The 18,641-nt window shown below is 57.7% G+C and overlaps 1 long non-coding RNA gene across 3 annotated transcripts; it reads right to left on the reverse strand.

Moving 5' to 3' along the window:
• Positions 1 to 660: 660 nt before the first annotated feature.
• On the reverse strand, positions 661 to 18,251 carry LOC116570780. 3 transcript variants are annotated; one of them, XR_004277556.1, is made up of 4 exons: positions 18,068 to 18,251; positions 17,112 to 17,245; positions 13,651 to 13,930; positions 661 to 725 (listed from the first exon to the last, which is right to left on the reverse strand). It is a non-coding gene; the product is annotated as an uncharacterized LOC116570780 (long non-coding RNA). The 3 variants fall into 3 exon arrangements; XR_004277555.1 differs by lacking the exon at positions 661 to 725 and adding an exon at positions 13,146 to 13,179; XR_004277554.1 differs by lacking the exon at positions 661 to 725 and having other exon boundaries at positions 13,189 to 13,930.
• Positions 18,252 to 18,641: the final 390 nt, after the last annotated feature.

Consider the following 18,641-nt stretch of genomic DNA (forward strand, 5'->3'; position numbering starts at 1 on the left):
AGTGGTTCTAGGGGAGAGGAAGAGAGAATCACCGGGTTCTCACCCTGCGGTGCATGGCTTCCATCTTCCTGCTTTAGAGCACAGTGTCCATTTGTTAATGATGCTCTGTGATGGTTATTTGATTAAGGACCTCACTAGACCCCTGCCAGACTGGCACCCCAAGAGGACAGGTTCAGCGTCCATATCCTTGGTAGTTAGCACAGCTAGACAGGAGCAGGGCTGCCTGGAGGAGAGGCAGAGGAGAGGAGAGGAGAGGCAGCCTAGTCCGAGCTGGGCTTTGAAGAGTAGATAGGAGTTTGGCGAAGATTGGAGACACGAAGGTGCAGGAAAGAGGGCTGAGATCTCCATTTGGGGGGGTCTCTTCAGTCCAAACCTGGCACCCCCTCCTGGCCTTGTTCTCACTGTCATTTCTGCTGCTACATGGAGAGACACCTGGCTCTTCTGAGAGGCTGAACAGCCCCAAGGTCCAGGTGGTACTGGGCGGGGGCGGGGGTCGATGTGCGCCTCCTCTGGGTTCCCTTCTGCAGCTCGCTTCCTCTTCTTTATCTTTTTTGAGCCGATAGAAGTGGTGCCCGTGCCACTGTCGAAGCCTCAGGGTTGTCATTACTTTTCCAACAGGCGCGTTCATGGCTGGGTCTCCTGGACGTGAACCAAAAGCCATTTGCTTCAGAGGCAAGATTTGAGTCAGGCCCAGCTGGGTTTTCCCATCCTTTATTTGCCCGATCCTATTAATAATTAATGGTACAGTAATGAGAATTGCTTTTAATAGAATCTGCTGCCATCACCGCATTCTGTTCCCCGCCAAGGGTTTCCCCCAAAAGGATTCATGCTCCCAAGGCTGAGTTTCCTGCCACGGGCACCCCCCCGGGAAGCGGAAGGTCCCCTGCTGTGGTCCTTCTCAGCCTCTCCTCTCTTCTGAGTTGGAGCCCCACTCCCCTCCAGAACCTGGAAGCCCTATCCCCCTCCTTGAAGCCCCGCCCACCATCCCCCCCCCCGCCCCCCGCCAGTTCCCACAGCAGAGTGAGGCTGCCCCATCCAGCCCAGCCAAGCGTGGCACTGTCACGCCTCATCTGTCACCAGGGCAAACTGGTCCCATCAGGCAGTGACGGGGCGGGCTGGAAGCTGCTGTGCCCCCAGCCCGGGGCGGGCATGAGACCCACCCACCCTGCACACACCGCGGAGCCTACGTTCTGGACAAGAAAGCTCACCTCTAGCAAAGGCCAGTGGGATGGGTGTGGGGGTCCTGGCTTGGCCACTGTTTGTGGCACCAGGGGACAGTGTGGTCGACCTTGCCCCAAGTCTCCACTAACTCATCTGCAGAACAAGGATGTAGATGGCCCCTACTCCCCCCCCCCCCCCCTCCGCAGAATGTTCCGGGAGGGAGAAACGGAGCGAATGTGCAGGGAAGCAGAGTTCAGGGAAGCTCCTTAATATTCGCACCAGGAAAATACCCATGACGTGCCCAGGGCTTTCGCTATTCATGATGCTATGTGCTGTGGTGTTATTTACAACATCACAACCTGGAAACCACCTCCGTGTTCAGTAACAGAGGACCAGCTTAGGAAGTGTGAACATAGCTACACAGTGGGGCATGGGGGCTGCTTTTGGAAAGGGGGGTTGGGACTGTTCCCCAAACTGTACTGTGCAGAGGAACCCCCAGGGGATGCTGGGGAAATGTATGTTCTGGGGATTGGGGCTGAAACCCTGCGGTTCTAACAGTCGCTGGTCCCGGAGCACCCTCTGTGCACCAACGGGGCAGAGGCTCTGAGTGGTGCAGATGTTTGGGTCCTGCTGTTAGACAGAAGAACCAGGTTGCAAATCAGAGTGTGTTCTGTGATCCCCTTGCTGGGCTCAAAGCAGAGCCCGCGCTCCACATTCATTACCGAGTCTGGAGGCTAGACGCTCTAGTGCTCAAAGTGCTTCTAGATGGGTGATGAATTATAGATAATTTAAAATTTTCTCTTTGGTTTATCTTAATTTCAAAATTATCCACAATTAACATGTATTACTTTTGTAAATGGAGAAAAATGTGGGGTTTTTTTTGTTTTTTTTGTTTTTTTTTTCCAAAAAGAACAAATGTTCTGTTCCCTTCCCTACAACACAATCAGGGTAATATTCAGCCTGGAACGGCGGGAATCCTGAGAAGACGAGGATTCTGGCCTCGCTCCAGAGTCTGCGCGCAGGGCCGTGGGCTAGACCAAGCAGGCCGCGACGCTCGGGCGGTCCCTCCTCAAGCCCTCAGCACGCGCCTATGCACTCAGTGTCCCCCTGTCCCCCACCACCCTTGGGAGGGGACCGTCACCACAGGGGCTGGTATTAACGAGCCCTGCTTTGTAGCCGAGGGAACTAGTGGCCCGGGGAGGTGAGTGAGCTGCACCCCCACCTCCGTGGGGGACACGCAGCGGGGAGGGAGTGAGGGACCAGCTGGAAGGAAACTTCCTCAAAGGCCTTTCTGGGCACGCATGGGGCAGCCTCACCAGAAAATCCAGTCAAACTGGGGCCGAAGAACTCTTGAAAACGAGCTGGAATTTTTATGTTCCAGGAGAGGCAATGGGGAGCCAGCGACTACTCCTCGTGACAGTGAAGTCACTCAAGCTGTGAGCGGCCAGGGCAGAGGGCTGCAGTGAGGAGACGGAGCCAGCCAGCCGCAGGCAGGCTCGGGGTGATCACAACAGGCCAGGCTGGGGGACACGCAGCAGCGGCAACAGTGATGCTAATGGCACTCCGTGAACCCCTCTGCCATCCAAGGATGAGAAATCATGCCTCACTTAATCCTTATACAGCCCTGGGATGGCGCTGCTGTCATTGTCCCCATTCTGCAGATGGGAGAACTGAGGCTCAGCCCCACAGGGAGGCCCAGCCGGGGTGGGCTCCCAGGACCGCATGGCTTCAAAGCGGGTCTTCTGGGTGCCTTGCTCCGCTGCAGGAGAACCGAGGGGGCGAAGGGAGTGGGGTGTGGGTGGGAGGGGGAGGATTGAGCCATAGTTTGCTGGCAAGCCCAGTCCCTGGTCAGGACCTGGGACCTGCGGGCCCGGGGCCACAGAAGAGGCTGAAGCAGCAAGCACAGGGTGGGGTAATAAAGGGAGAGCAGATGGGGCGGTTGGGTGCTTCCAGGACAGACAGTGAAGAGTGGGGACTCACCATCTGGGGGCAGCACAGAGGAGCTGGTATAGTATACCCACCCAGGCGCCCCCCTCTCTCTCCAGGGTATCCCATAGCCCAGCTTCAGCTGCCTGGAGAACCTGGACCCTGTTGCTGCAGCTCCTGCCCACCTCCCCCGCAGATCTCACCCACGGGTCTCTGGCTGGAATCCCTGCCGGGGCAGAAGGGGGGCCAGCACACACCAGGTTGGAGCTGTCCTCAGCAGAGGCAGGAACCGCATCTCATACAACCCTCCTGCCAGCCACTCAAGGCAGGAGCATCACTGGGGTCAGAAAGAGGGGGAAACTGAGGTCTGGCATCCCATCGCCAAGCTGGAGGGTGGTGGGATCCATCTGAGAGGCTCAGAGACTGGCCCTAGGGCCGTTGGGCCAGGCCAGTGAAGGAGGGCTGAAGAGGGCAGCATTCTGTGACTTCTGCTCCCCAGGAAGCAGCCCTCCCCTTTCTGCCTCTGCCTGGCCTCCTGGAGCATTGGTGGCAGCTGGCCCTGGACCAGGAGAGGGAGCAGAAGCAGCCAGCGGAGTGGGGGAGGGGGACACACCAGAACTCAAGCAGCTCCCTAACAGCACTCCCCTGCTCCCTGGGGAGGACTGCAGACAGACCACCCTGTGCAGGTCATGCAGGCACCGCACCCTGCGGACTTCCCCCAAAACTGTGCTCCACCCATTAGGTCCACGCTGCAAGTGGCCAGGACCAGGCTTCACCTAGGCCTTTGCGATCCAGACCTTCCGGCTGGGTCTGCATGTCTTCGTCCATGCCTGGTACCCAGCTCCTCCCCCTGAGCCTTATGCAGTGCGCACCATTACCATCCCCATTTTACAGATGAGGACACTGAGGCCCAGAGAGAATGAATGACATGAGCCAGAGCCTGAAACTTGCTGGGTATAGGGCTGCCTCCCCAGTAGACCCCCAGTAAAGAATGGCCTCTTGAGAAGTGTCCTCACACACCACTGGTGAAAAAGGCCTTCCTTGCCCTACATGAGTGAGCTGGAAACAGAGGTGGAGACTAGGGCAAGGTCGCACAGTCAGGCAATAAGGCCCCTTCACCTGCCCCCGACTAGGTGCCCACAGAGGCGAGTGCCAGGAGGCCTAAGGCAGGAAGCCCCTTTCTCAGGGTCAGTTAGGAAGAAGAGAAGGGGGAGAGGCGGTGATCCAAGGCCGTGGTCACCTGAGCGGGTACGACCAGGCCCAGCGTGCCAGGGGAGACAACCAGGGCTGGCAAGTGTCCCAGGATGACAGCAGCGACCACAGACAGACCCAGCTTCACCTCATCATATCCACGCATGGTACTCCGGAGGCCGGATCTGAAAGTTATGGAGCAATTTTGCCCAAAGTAGGGGCTTAGAAGGAGCCGCAGGCCCCAGGCCTCCCAGGCCGAGCATCTCCCCCACCAAGATGTGACCCCCTTGACCATCAAACCAGAACTGGCTGGGAATTTCTACCAGCTCCTTCCCTGTCTTGGAGCCCGTCATGCACATCAGCATGTGAAGGATCTGAGAAGTCCCGCAGGATAGAACTTGACTTTGTTTAATCCAGCCTTTCCTACAACATATTTAGCCACGAACTCCTTTTCCTGTGAAGTACGTGTTAGTTTCTGGGGCAGGTTAAACACGGCCACAAATTCTTTGCACTCCCATCATGGAGAGGTGGGGCCTCCCTTCTCTCTGGCTGGGCCATGAGGCCAGCAGGGTCTGGAGGAAGCCATGCAGGAGCCATTCCTTACCTGGCCTGGCAGCTTCACCTCCTGCAGGACCCCTCTGGGTGGACAGCAGGTGTCAACTCCATCCTCACCGTCCCCCACCCCACGCCTAACCTTCAGGCCTAATAGCATTCAGGCACTCCCAAGCTTCACCACGCCCCTGTTCAGGGTACATATGCCCTCCACCTGGAGTGTCCGCAGCCTCCTCTTCCATTTGGGAAGATCCTTCTAGACTTTGGCTCCTGAGAGGCTTCCACTTTGAAGATTTTGCTAATCCCCATCAAGGCAGTTACTTCGTCCCAAGGCTGGGATCTGCCTGGCCTCACACGTGCCAGCTGGACGAACTTGGATGGGTGCCTGCCTCTGGGGTCCCCAGTTTCTCACATGCAAAATGCAGATAATAGTGCTAACACCTTTGTGAGGTTTTTGCGCAAGTTGAACAGGGACTGGGGTAGAGCAGAGAGTGGCCATTATTAGCTGCTCCAAACTGCTCCGGCCACAGCCACAGCACCTAGTGCTGGGGGCGGGTCACTGCACTCTGGTTCTCACTCCTGCCAGAGTGCCCCCCCCCATGCCCGCAGCTGAAAAGACTCAGAATCCTCTCCGCCACTATTCTACTTGGAAGGATCCTCAGAAAATAGGAAACACAGCCCCCTTATTTTGACTGAGGCCCAGAGAGGTAGAGGACCTTGCCTGAGGTCACACAGCTCACTCTGGAACTGGATCCCGGGCTTCCGCTCTGACCCAGTGCTTTGTCTGACAAGGGGAACTCCGAGTCTCAGGGACGGGTCCCTCTCTGACTCCCCTAAAGTCCCTCCCTGCCCTTGGAGTCACTTGGGATGCAAGTTGCCCCACAGTCTGCTCTCTGGCGGGGCCTTGGGACCCAATCACTGGAGAGGGCACAGCCTGACCCAGGGTCCTCCCCACTTTTCTCTCTTCTCTCCTATAGATGCAGTCAGAGATGTAAGAGTCCTACTACCCCAAAAGGCCTGGGAGAAACCGCAAGCCAACATTAGGGAAATGGCCCAGGCTGCAAGTGTAAAAGTGACCAGCACCGAGGGTCAGCGCCACGAGGGTCAGCCCCACGGGCAGGTGCTGCTGAGCCCACCCACTATATACACGGGAGACCTGAGGCTGGCGAGGTGCATGGAGCCTGGGCCCCAGAGACTTGGCTCAAAGCTCAGCCATTCCTCTTGGTAGCTAGGGAATCAGGTGTGTGTGTCTCCCAGCCTCACCTTCCCCATCTGTAAAATGGGAGTGAGGACACTTCCACCAGGGAGGAGCTCAAGCCTGGAGAACCCTGGGCCACGGTGGCATCTAGACCCACTCCCCTCCTTCAATACCTGACAGCTGCTCACCACCACACTTCCACCCTTCGGTCTGGACAGTTCCTAGGTGGGTCCATGTTCTAAATACACTTGGGGAGTCCTGGGGCTCTGAGGGTATGTGGCAAGGAGCCTAGAACGTTTGAAGAGGGCTACAGGTTCTGGAGAAATCCTTGCTGCAGAACAGCCAGTGAAGGCAGGCCAGGCGTTGGGTTGGGAGCCTGCAGGCCTCAGACACACAATGTGGTCCCCATGGGAGTGTTGGGGGAGACAGGATGAATTTCTGTGTTTGTTGTATAGAATGGTGTGGGGGGGTGTTGCATTTGCATGGGTGGGGGTGCTGGGGACAGAGAAGGGAGGCCCTACAGCTGTCCCAAGCCCTGGGAGAGCTCTGCAGGCCATGCCTATCCCCTGTCCCTGCCCCTGGAGCAACCCCAGGACCCTGATTTGGAAGGATTGCTACAGCCAGATTAGAGCTGCGGGCTTCAAACTGAGCAGTGAGGCTTAAAGGGGCCGCTGCAATTTTCCAGAACCACCTTGGTGGGGGCTCGCCTGTCCTTCCTGGGGGGGAGTGTCCCACCAGCCCCTTCACCATCTTCCTGTTCAACTTCAGGAGGGAGGCTCTGTTGGTGGAGTTGGTGCCTGTAAGAGGGTTGTGCTCCCGCCAACAAACCAGAGTTCGCATATTAAATAACACGCTCGGTTTTAAGTTGCAGGGAGCTCGGGTGTGTGTCAAGAGCCCTTTCCAGCTGGTGACCCTGAGGACGCTGCCTGAGGATTCCTCCATTATTAACGAACATGCTTCCCTCTCCCCGGCTCTCTGGAGCTTCTGCGTCAGGCTCAGAAATAGCTTAAGGGGAGGGGCGGGCATCCAATTCTCGGGTCTAGGCAACCATGCCATCCAGCTGGCCTCTCCGGGACTCAGTTTCCCCACACCTCTAGGAGAGGGGAGATAAAGGGAGCAGGTGATACAACCCAAACCCAGGACCCTTTCTGGGTCTGGCGCTGAGTCCTGTGCTGTCACGGGCGGAGTCACCTCTAGTCCAGGTCCCGGCTCACGGAAAGCAGGCCCAACGAAGCAAGGGAATTCTGTTGGGCTTGTTAAATGGCCATGACCTTCCCAGCTTCCTCTGTGACCTCCAGGGGCTTCCAGGGGCTTCGGTTTTCCATCTGTGAATGAAAGGGACTGGCCCGGAGGGCGAGCACGGCAGGCGGGCGTGCAGGGACTTTTTCCGCTCAGGGACACACCGCTAGGAAGAGGCTCAAGGGCGATTAGAACTCAGGTCCACCTCACTCCACACCCCCAGCTCTTAGCTCCCGCTCTGTGGGCCCGACTGCCCCCACCGACTGATTAGCTGGTTGACTGATTGACCGATTACCTCCCGCGGAACCCCCAGCGCCCCGCCAAGAGTCTCCAAAATCCCACCTCAGGCGCGCCCCGCAGCCGGCCTTGGGGCGTGGTGGGGCGTGGCCGGGGCGTGGCCCCACCTTTTCCCCGCCCCCGCCCGCCGGAGCCTCCTCTTTAATCCGTGGCAGCTACGCCAATCGGCCGCCGGTTGCCGGGGAAACGACCTCTCCCCTCGGAGCCTCCAAAGGGTGCCCCCCCCCCCGCCCGCGACGAGGTCTCCTGCCCAGGCAAGGGCGGGCGGGGGCTGGGCTCCCGAAGCGGGAGGGACCCCCGCTGACGCAGAGACAGCAGGAGACGCAGAGACGGAGAGAGACAGGGCTTAGAGACGCACGCAGGCAGGGGAGACTCGGGCAGCAGAGGACGGAGGTGGAGGAAAGAGACGCAGCCTCGGAAGCACACCCCTGCCCCCAGCCCCCCAAGTCGCAGAGGCCGAGAGGGCGAGCCTGGGAGAGAGGGTCACAGCCCCGTGCAGAGACAGCGAGGGCGATCACGGGAGAGACGGAGACAGCGCAGAGATGGGGGGAGGTGGAGGCCTCCCCCAAAAGAAAAGACCAGGGCCAGCAAGGGGGGAGCGTCGGGAGGGGGCGAGCTTGTGAAAATAAATATTTATAAATTGAGAGTTTCTAAATTCTTTTTGCATTTCTGTAGTAAATTATTCATCTGTGTATCTCCCTCCCTCCTCCTATCAGCTTGGGGAGCTGCCAAGGGGGGTGTTCCTTTCTGTGTTCTTCCTCCCCCACCGCCTCTCCCCCTCCCCCTCCTTCCTGCCCCTTCCTGCCCCCCCACTGCCTCCTCGCCCCACTCCGAGTCCAATTCCCCCGCTCCCCGCTCCCCGCTCCCTCTCCTCTCCCCTCCTTTCCTCCCCAGGTCCCCCCAACTTCTCCATTCTCCTCCTCCTCCGCTGCCCCCTCCACCCCCCTTTTCCTCCCCCTGCTTCCCGTCTCCCCCCCCCCCCCTTTTCCTGCTCCGGCTGGAGCTGGGCTCGGGAGGCAGGCGAAGAGGGGCCGCCGCCCGGAGGTGACCGGCTGCCACGCTCTGGCGTTCCGTCCCTGCCTTAAGTAAGAATAATCGTCTAAGTCAGCGGGGCTGGGATTAAAAAAACACTCGTCACTGGCAGTCTGGCACCCCCAACCGGGACCACGGAAATCTTCCTCCAGAGGACCAGGGACACCGGAGTTGGGGGAGAAGGTGGGAGCGGGGCTAAGGAGGTCTGCGGTCCCAGGAACCAGAAACCACACTGCTACCTCGGGACCGCCACAATCCCTCAGCTGGCTGGGCCTCGCTTTCCCCCTCTGTAAGATGGGGCCAGTTCCTGTTCTCTAGGGCTAAAACCACTCTCAAATCTGAAAGGTTTCCATGCCCCTCTGATGGATCCCCACAGCTTAGGAGGCACAAAGGAGGAAGGGGAACACCTCCTATAGGTATGATGCCCGTTCCTAAAAATCAGTCAAAGTGGGGAGGCAGGGAGCAGTCAGGGCCCCAGTGTGGGGGAGGCTGCCTCTATCCAGTCTATGGCCTTGAGCAGCGGGCCTCAATCTTCTCATCCGTAAACTGGGCCAGTGAGGCTTCCCTCCCATCGACCAAGGAGGCAGGGCCTCCCCATAGCGACTGCTCCACACTGAGCCTAGGTCAGGGTCTCAACGTTCCCTGATCCAGCTCACCCATGCCTGCTACCCCTGCCTCCATCCCACGTAGTCTCCTGGTTGTCCAGAAAAAAGTACAGCAGGAGGGGAAGCAGGAACTTCTCTCCGGGCAGGGAGTGGTCAGCACCCAGGAGCTCCCCTGTCACTGTGGCCAGCCCAGAAGTCTCCAGCAAGCATCTAGGGGGGTCGGCATCCTTTCTCCCCACGAGACCCTGTAGGTAGAAGGTCACGTCCACTCAACTAACCCTCCCGTTCTGGGCACAGAGCCTGCACTTTGGGGTCTGAATTCTGACCCTACTGTTTGGCCTTAGCCCAGCCTTAGCCCTTTCCCCCTCTGGGGAAAGGCCCTCACTTGGGACCCCTGCGATTGCTAACAGCCAAGTGCTAAGATCCTTTGCTTACCAGGAGCCTCGCTCAGGGCCCCACAGCCCTCCCATCCCCCCACGCCCGTCATCCAGGGCCCCATTTTACAGATGCGGAAGCTGAGGCTCAGAACAGGGCACTTGCTGCAGGTCAGGCAGTTGGAAGTGGCTGGTGGGGGTTCTGGCTGGGTCTGGCTTTGGCAAGGCAAAGGGGTGTCCTCACGCAGCTCCCCGCGCTTCCCACAGGAACATTCTAGGCCTTGTCCGTGCTGCCTGGAGGGGAGATGGGCCCTTGGAGTCAGGGCTGCCCAGCCGGTCCCAGCCCAGTGACCTCAGGCCTTACAGGATCCTCAGAAACACCTGTCTTTCATCCAAAGACTTCTGCACCTTCTGTGGTCTTTTCACAGAAACACAGTGAGAAATGCTTTGGGAAAATGACCCCCTCTGGGTGTCTACCGACCACTCTACTTCTATGGCCAGTGACACCCTTGCTGGCCTACAGCAGGGGTTTTCAAGCCACTCAGAGACCTTCAGGGGCATTGGGACTGTGGGCGAAGAGGGCCAAGTCGGGGAGCTCTCAGTCCCCACCCCTGCTTGGTTCAGTAGTGATCACTTGGGTGAGATTTATTTTGAGAAGGAATAAAGCACAGGTTGGGACTGGAAAGTGGGGGTTAAAAAAAAAAAAAAACCAGTTTGAAATCCACAGTTGTAAATAATGAAGAGCCCTTTGGGACAGAGAATTGTGGTTTCCTGAGGTTCCCCGACTAATGTAACTCAGCACCCCCCAACCCCCACCCGAGGGGTGAGCAGACAAAACCACAACTTAGCTTCCATGTCGGGAGGCCCTTCTGAGGACTTGCAGGGCCCAGAACGTAGGACAAAGTCACTGTGTTCAGTCCCCAGTGTGGGCCCACCTGAGTGGGGACTTTGGTGCCTGCTGTGGATCAGAACTTGGAGCTCCAAGTACAGGTTCAACTAGGTCACTCGATCTGTCTGATTCCCAAACCCATGCCCGGGACACTGACTGTACTCCCCCCGAAGAGGCAGCAGAGTCACCCCTGCGTGCCCTTGGCTCTGACCCTTGTCCTGCTCATAGTCACTGTCAAGCTGCCCCCAAGAATTTCTTTGGACCCCAGGAAGGACTCATAGGCATGAATGAGACAACCATGCTCCCGGCCAGAGAACCCTCTAGTGGGCACTGCCACGCCTTCCACATACCCACCCCTCGGCCAGGGGCACCTGCATCCCCACTGCGGGTGACAGCCACATTTGCTGCTCCCCGATGGATGTTGTCCCAGAAGTGTCAGAGCCCTTCTGCCTCCAAGAAGCCCCAGAGCGTGGCCGCTCAGGCCCCCTGCACCTGTTTTCCTTACCCTCTCTCCCCATCCCATCTGTCTTGGCCTGGATTCCAAGGCCACCACCAACATGCTGCCCCAAATCAGGGCTCCTCCCAGAGTAGTAAGGCCGGGCCTGGTCCTGAGCTGTCGTCCCTGAATCCCCTTGTGAAGGTCCTCCGGAGAGGGCGGTCTGACCAAAACAGCCTAGGGTGACCCACCCTTTTCCCATGCCAGAGAGACCCTGCCATGGAGGGTCACCCAGGCCCCAGCTGGACCCTGGAGTGGGAGACAGAACAACAAAGCAAAGAGAGCAAGCACCTTGCCTTTCCACAAGGGAAAGACACAGACTGGGCTGGGTGTCAGCCTCTTGCTGTCTAGAAGATGAGGGACCGCAATTCCTTGCTCCTGGGGTGTGGAGGGTCGGAGCTCTCTTTGGAAGTTAGAGAATTTATTTTTTTTTTAAGATTTTTATTTATTTATTTGATAGAGAGAGATCACAAGTAGGCAGAGAGGCAGGCAGAGAGAGAGGGGGAAGCAGGCTCCCCGCTGAGCAGAGAGCCCGATGTGGGGCTCGACCCCAGGACCCTGAGATCATGACCTGAGCTGAAGGCAGAGGCTTAAACCAGTGAGCCACCCAGGCGCCCCTGGAAGTTAGAGAATTTAAAAATCAACAAGACCAAACCTTGTAAACAGCCATCCCCTCTTGCAAAGAGATGAAATGGCTAAGAAAACAAGGGAAAAGGAACAGACGGGCGGGTCTGCAGCCCAGGTACCGAAGAAGGAGACCTGTGAGGCCCTGAGGAAGTGAAGGTGAGCCTCAGAAACTTCTCGAAGGAAAGCTCTTGGGGGATAGGAGTGTCTTCGAGAGGAGCCAGTGAAGAAAGGATCCGGGAGGTCTCTGAGCTTGGAGCTGGGATCTTGGAACCGAGAGGAGGCAGCCCAGGCTGGGACTGTGGCTCAGATGCTGCTCCCTGGGCAGCTGCAGGCAAGTGCCTCAACCTGTCTAGAACTCAGTGTTCACTATCTGTGAAATGGGCATGGCAGAGCACCAGTATTAGAATGGGGATCACAGAATCAAGATGGAAAGGGCATCCCCTCTTCCCGTTCCCCTCCTCGGTGGCCTGTCTGTGGCCACTCCTCCCCAGGGACGGAGAACTCAGCCTGGTCCCCGGAACTCACGGGGCTCCATTAGCCACTATTCTTAAAAGCTCCTCCTGACCCTGGAGGCAGCACCGGCTGCCAGAGAACTGTCAGATTGTTCGATGCACCTGCCCTTTGACCTAGCCATTCCATTTTTAGAATTTATACCGCAGAAACACTCACACGGGTGACAAGGGAAGAGGCACAGGAAATCCACTGCATCACTGTTGATAACAGCAGAACTTTTAGAAACCACCCAGATACCCATCCGGGGAGACCTACAAGATAAATCCCAGCCTGGATCCCCAAAACAGAGGCAGCCTGATTGCCCTGGCTTTCGCCTGGAGGGCAATTGCCTGGGAGAACACTTTGGACTCACAGCAGACCACACTGGTGGCCAGACACACTTTTGTAGTGTTGAGACACTTAGATACAGAGCTCATCTTTTACCGCAGCATCACCTAGACTTGATAACCGATACGGATTTGGAAAACCACATTCTGCTTCAAGGGATGCCAATAGACCTTCAACAAGTCCCTTGACTCCTCCAGGCCTCAGTTTCCCCGCATGCAGGATGGGGCAGGGGGGTCTTATCTCCACTGACTAGGGACCCATGCTGCTCACATTCCTGAACCCCAAAGGCCAGAGAAGTATTTGCCAGCACTAAGGGCCGCTCACTGAACACCGGCCACTGGGCGGACCTTCTCGGGGACATCTTGGAAAATCATGGAATCCTTAGTGGCCCCAAGAGGCTGGCAACACCATTAACCCCATGACCCCATGAGGAAGCAAGACGCTCAGAGAGTTGAAGTCACTCGCCCGGGAACACCAGCATGTGTGACTCCTAACCGCTCCAGTGACAACCCCCATCTGGTATTTTAATTTTTTTCTTATAAATGCAACTAAAAGAAAGACCATCAGTGACAACTTGAAAGAACTTAGCACAGGGATTCTTTTGAAAGATTTTCTCCATTTATTTGAGAGAGAGGAGAGAGACAGCACAAGCAGGAGAGACAGACGGAGAGGGAGGGAGAGATCTTAAGCAGACTCCATGCTGAGTTCAGAGCCAGACGCATAACTCGATCCCAGGACCCTGACATCCCAACCTGAGTCAAAACCAAGAGTCAGATGCTTAACCGACTGAGCCACCCAGGCACCCCAGGATTTTCTTTCTTAAATTTGTCATCTTTTAAGCGTGCTGGTCAAGAGCCGTAAGTACATTCACCATCTTGTGCCCCTGTCACCTCGCCCATCTCCAGAACCTTCAGTGTGTTGCTGAACTCTGTCGCCATGAGACATCGGCTCCCCACTCCCCCTCCCCCCAGGCATTGGCACCCACCGTTCTACTCCCTGACCCTCTGCGTTTGCCCCTTCCGGGGGCCCCACACACGTGGAATCATGCGGTATTTGTCCTTTGGGGTCTGGCTTAGTTCACTTAGCAGTCCACCCTCCTGGTTCATCCGCCCTGAAGCAGGTGCACAGAACCGCCTTCCTTTTTAAGGCTGAATGATATTCCCTTACACAAGCCGACCACAGTTTGTTCAACCACCGCCGATGGACTCTCGCCTCATTTTTACCTTTGGGCTCTGGTGCGTGACGCTGCTGTGAACACGGGTGGGCATATATGTGCTTGAGCCCCTGCTTTCCATTCTTTTGGGTCTATGCCCAGAAGTGGGATTGCTGGATCACATGCGAATTCTATTTTTAATTTCTCGAAGAAACGCCACGCAGTCCTCCACGGTTCCGTCCCCACCTTCGCACTGCGAGGTTCCAGTTTCTCCACATCCTCACCAACCCTGGTGAGTTTCTCTGAAGTAGTACCTCGTGGGCTTTTGCTTTTCATTTCTCTGACAATCCCTGGGGGTATAAGTATCTTTTTAATGCAAAAAAAAAAAAAAAAAAAAAAGGAATTTTTGAAATGCCACTGGTGAGCCTATAGCAGTACGAGATCGTCTGGACCCACTTCCACAGGAGGAAGAAGCCGGGGACTGGGGTGCTGCCCCATTCCTGGGGATACTGCGGCCACATGTCCTAGTCCTCAGCTCCCAGACGGGTGAGTGAGCCTCTGCTCCCAGCGTGCCCAGCACCCCAATGAACAGGCGAGGGCAGAGGTCCTACTCCCCTGAGGTCCCGCCATCTCCAGAACTCTGCCTCTAATGTTGCAACCTCTCCTACCCCCCACCTCCCTGCCCCAGAAACTGAGCTGGATCTTTCCAGCGCTGGCTGTCACTGTGACACGGAGTCTCCCCCCGCCCCGCCCCGCCCCCCCCCCCCCCCCCCCCCCCCGCACACAGAGCAGAGTGGAGGCGACACCCCAGCGAGGTATGGGGCAAGAAGGGGCGGGTGTCGTCCGCATGTCTCTTGGCCTTTCCTATCCACCCACGGGCACCTTTGGGTGCGGGACAAGAGCGTGGTCTTTGGAGCCAGACGGACTTCAGTCTGGGTTCATCGCTGGGTTCATTCACCAGCTGCGTGACCTTGGATAAATCCGTTCCCCCTTCCCCTGCAGCCCTCACTTTCTCCTCTGGAAAAAGGCTGAAATGCTGCTTGGCACACAGTAAGCACTCAGCAAGGACTTTCTAGAATCACCAGCATCATCCTCCTTATCACAACATCCACACGAATGGTCAGGTCATGGCTGTGTCAAACATTTCAGGGCTCCCTATTGCCAGGAGGAGAAAGTCCACCACGCTCATGGACTGGAGGGCTCTGCCTGCACTGGTCCCTGTCACCATCTCCAACGTCCTCTTCCCCTCACGTATCACATTCCAGTCACCCGGGCTGCCCTCCTGTCCATCAGACACCCAGCTCTCCTTTCTGCCACAGGCCCTTTGCGTGTGCTCTTCTTCCTGCCTGAAAGGTGCTCCCCCCACGCCACTCCACTCCCATCCCTTCAACAACAATTAACACTAAAAGGCCCTGTCTCACCTCAAACATCACTTCTTCAGAGATGTCTTCCTGGACACCCCACCCCCATCCACTTGGGAACCCTTGCCCCACCCCCCACCCCGTAGCACTTCCCGGATGTGCTCACGGTGCTGACTTGCGTAGTTACTTGAGGAATGTCAGCCAGCCCACATGAGTTCCACGAGGCCAGGATCATGCCTGTTTTGCTCCTTGCTACAGTGTCGCACCAGTGACAGGGTTGACCCAGGTTCCCCCCACACCACCCCCCCGCCAAATATCAGTCAAATGGAATTATTAATTTCCAGAATCTCCCTGATTTTGGAAACTAGGATTCTTTTCAACAAAGACAATCCATTCCCTACATAGCTCAATAAGCTTTAACTTTCATACCTCGGATGAGACAAATCTGCGAAAACCCTCAGCTACATCCTGTGTCCTAATTTCTCAGCTCAGAAAAATCTGGTGGCTGCACACGGAGCAGCTGCTCACAGTTCCCGCGGTGCCTCCTCCCGGTCCAGCCTGCGGCCGCCCCTTCCTCAAAGCACAGGAAAGGCTTGGGGCTGCTCCGCGGGTCACCCCTTGCTTGGGGACAAACGCCAACCATGAGTAATGGTGGGTCGCACGGGGAGATGCAGATGCATTTTCAGCCCCGTCAGCGAGAGCAGCGAGTGCTTCGGTGGCCCCTTGCCCAGGGTGAGGGCCTGACTCAGCGGGTCCGCATGCAGCAGCCCCCAACCAGCTGGGGAGTGAGATCACAAACCCCAAGGGGGTCGCAGGGCAGGAAGCCTCAAGTCACCAGAATGCTCGAGTGCACTGACTAATCCCTCCTTACACTTGTCCATTGTGCATCCACTACCAGGAGCCTGGCGCTCTGGGAAAAGCCCTATGAAGACCCAGGTCCTGCCCTCCTCTGGCAGGAGAAGGACCTCAACCTCCTCAAGCGACAAGTCAGGGCACACACACCGGAATGACTTCTAGGGGAGGCCGGGGCTCACTTCCCTTGCTTCTCTGGGTCTCCTCAGGCCTAGGGGCAGCAGGACTGGCTTTTACAGGATGCTTCGGGAGGCCCCCAGGGGATGAGGCATTTGGACACGGGCAGTGTGCATGTCCATTCAAAATGCTCCTAATGAAAGAACTTGCTTGATTCTGAGATGCCACATAGTTCCAAGGAACAATCCCCGTGGGCAGGACAGTGCTGATGGCGGTGGGGGCCAGCTCAGGAAAGTGACACCCACCCTGGGGAGACCTGGAAGAAGGGCGGCGTGTGAGTTGAGGGAGGATGGGGGTCACTGCCTGGTTGGGCTCCATGTTGAGGCCTGGGGGTGAATGAGCCCCCCCACCCCCCCACAGGGAGGCCGGGAGGAAGGAGCGTGGCCTGGGGGTGTGGGGTAGGAGAGGGAGGAGGGCAGGAACACCTGGACTGTCATATTCACAAGCTCACACATGCTCGCGCATGCGTAGGCCCAGGTGCAGACCCGCAGAGGGCTCCTCTAGGGAGCCTGCACCCTGTTTCCTGACCAGGAATCCCAGGCACAGGATTGCCCATCAGGCAGTGGAATCTGCCCACCTCCCCCCGCCCCCCACCGTGATCAAAGTCCTCAGCCAGGCAGAGCTCCGGGGTGCCTCCCCCTTTCTGGATCCTTACTCCTCTTTGCTGCCCGGCCGCTGCATCCTCCCCAACCCCGCCACCCCCCACCTCCTCCCCCAACCGTCACCCCCCCCCACTGCGTCCATTCTGCAGCTGGGGCCACAGAGGCTTTCTCTGGAAAGGGGAAGCAGGTTCAGGTGGGGATGGAGAGGAGGCAACGGGCTGCATTTCCTGAGAAGGGAGGCCAAAACCACAGGGAGATGGAAACCCTCAGGGAAATTCGCACCCCAGCTGCTTGTCGCCCGAAGACAAGAGCTCTCAGCTGCTGTCACATGGACACACACATGCACCCCGACACCCACATGCACACCGACACACACATGCACACTGACACACATGTGCACCAACACACACAGTCCTACCCTCGCACTAGCACACGCTAGCATGCCGAGGAACACCCCGACATGCTCATAATGACATCCCGACACAAGGCACTGGCACTGACATGTGCGTGCACATGCACACACAGGTGCGCACATGCACAAATGTAAAACTGTCAGTCTGTCCGCCCTCGGCTCTGGAATGGCCTCTCCTGAGGCTGCAGCCTCCTCTGCGGACCATTCCGTGTTCCCGTGATCCTCCAGGGCCGCCCCCCAGCTGCCACATCACCTGAAATCCTGAGAAATTAGGAAAGATTCTTTAGAAACTCACACCTCGAATTTTAGGCTTAAAAGATATTCGGAAAACTGGGGCTCAGTTCTCAGGCTCAGGCCGGGGCGATGGGGGGTGATCTTGGGATTCCAGGCAGGTGGGGGCTGGTAGGAGGGGTCTGGGTTGGGACTGGGGGAGTGGAGAGCTACCTGCCGCTAGCAGTGGGGGGGCGGGGCGGATTCCGTGGGTGGGGGGCAAACTCCAAGGAACAAGAGATGGCTAAGGGCTGTGAAGGTCAAGGACATGGGTCTGGGAGTCCCAATTCTCCCACCCCCACCATATTCACTCCGCAGTCCTTCCCAAGGGGCTTCTCTCCAGAGAGCCTCAGTTTCCCCATCTGTACAATGGGTGCGACCTACCCCAGGGGGCTAGTGCGAGAGTTCAATAACGTCATAACTGTAAAGTGCTAAGCCCTGGAAGCCCCAGAAAAGAGCTGGGAGTGGGATGGGAAAACCTCGCTCTAGTGCCCCCGCCCCCTGGCAAAACCAGGCTGAAAATAAGCAGCATTTTCCTTTTCACTGCGGCTGAAACAGCGCTTCCCGTAGGACTGCGCCTGCTTATCAGGAGCAAAGCCGCTCTCTCCGCCAGAAGGTGACTGTGGGGGCTCCGGCTCCCCCTCCAGCCTCCAGCCCGACTCCCACGGAGGAAATGCTGAATTTTCTCCCGCGTTCAGGTTTCTACCCCCCACCCCAACCCCCAAACAATTTTGCATATATTTAAATCTTCTCTGCTGTTTCCAGTCTGAGCCGCTCCCCCCCCACCCCCCGAAAAAGAGAAAAAGAAATTACAAAGCCCGTCATTTGTCTCCGTCCCCGCACCCCATCTATCAGGGCCCGAGCCGGTCGCCTGGAAGGAGGCGCGCGCCCGGACGGCCGCTTTAATGGGGCGCCGCGTGTGACTGTGCGGCCGCGGCGGGCGCAGCCGGCCGGCATTTGCATACATATTAAACGGAGCAGTAAAAAATGCAGACATGCAAACCATTTGGACGGGCTCCTCGGCGCAGAGCCTGCCAGGAAATCAATCTTCTGGTTTCTTAAAGGAAACCTGCTCGGGAGGAGGTGGTGAAGCCACGCAGCCTGCAGCCCGTGGGAGGGGGCGGCCGTCATCTGTCCATCTGTCCGCTGGAGCCCAGCCGGCTGCGGGGGTCCTGGACGGCCGTGGCCTCCGTGGGCCGAGGACAGGGAGCAGGGGAGGACGCGGAGTCACCATCAGCCTGGGCATGGGGCCTGGCTGGGCTGGCTGTGTGCCCTAGAGCAAGAGGCTTGGCCCCTCTGATCTCCCCTCCCCCGCTGGCAGTGATCTTCAGCACAGCGACTCCCGCCCCCAGTGGGTGCTGCAGATTCTTCCCTCACTCTGTGACTC

The sequence above is a fragment of the Mustela erminea genome, chromosome 12 (assembly GCF_009829155.1).
Source record: "Mustela erminea isolate mMusErm1 chromosome 12, mMusErm1.Pri, whole genome shotgun sequence".
Classification (NCBI taxonomy): domain Eukaryota; kingdom Metazoa; phylum Chordata; class Mammalia; order Carnivora; family Mustelidae; genus Mustela; species Mustela erminea.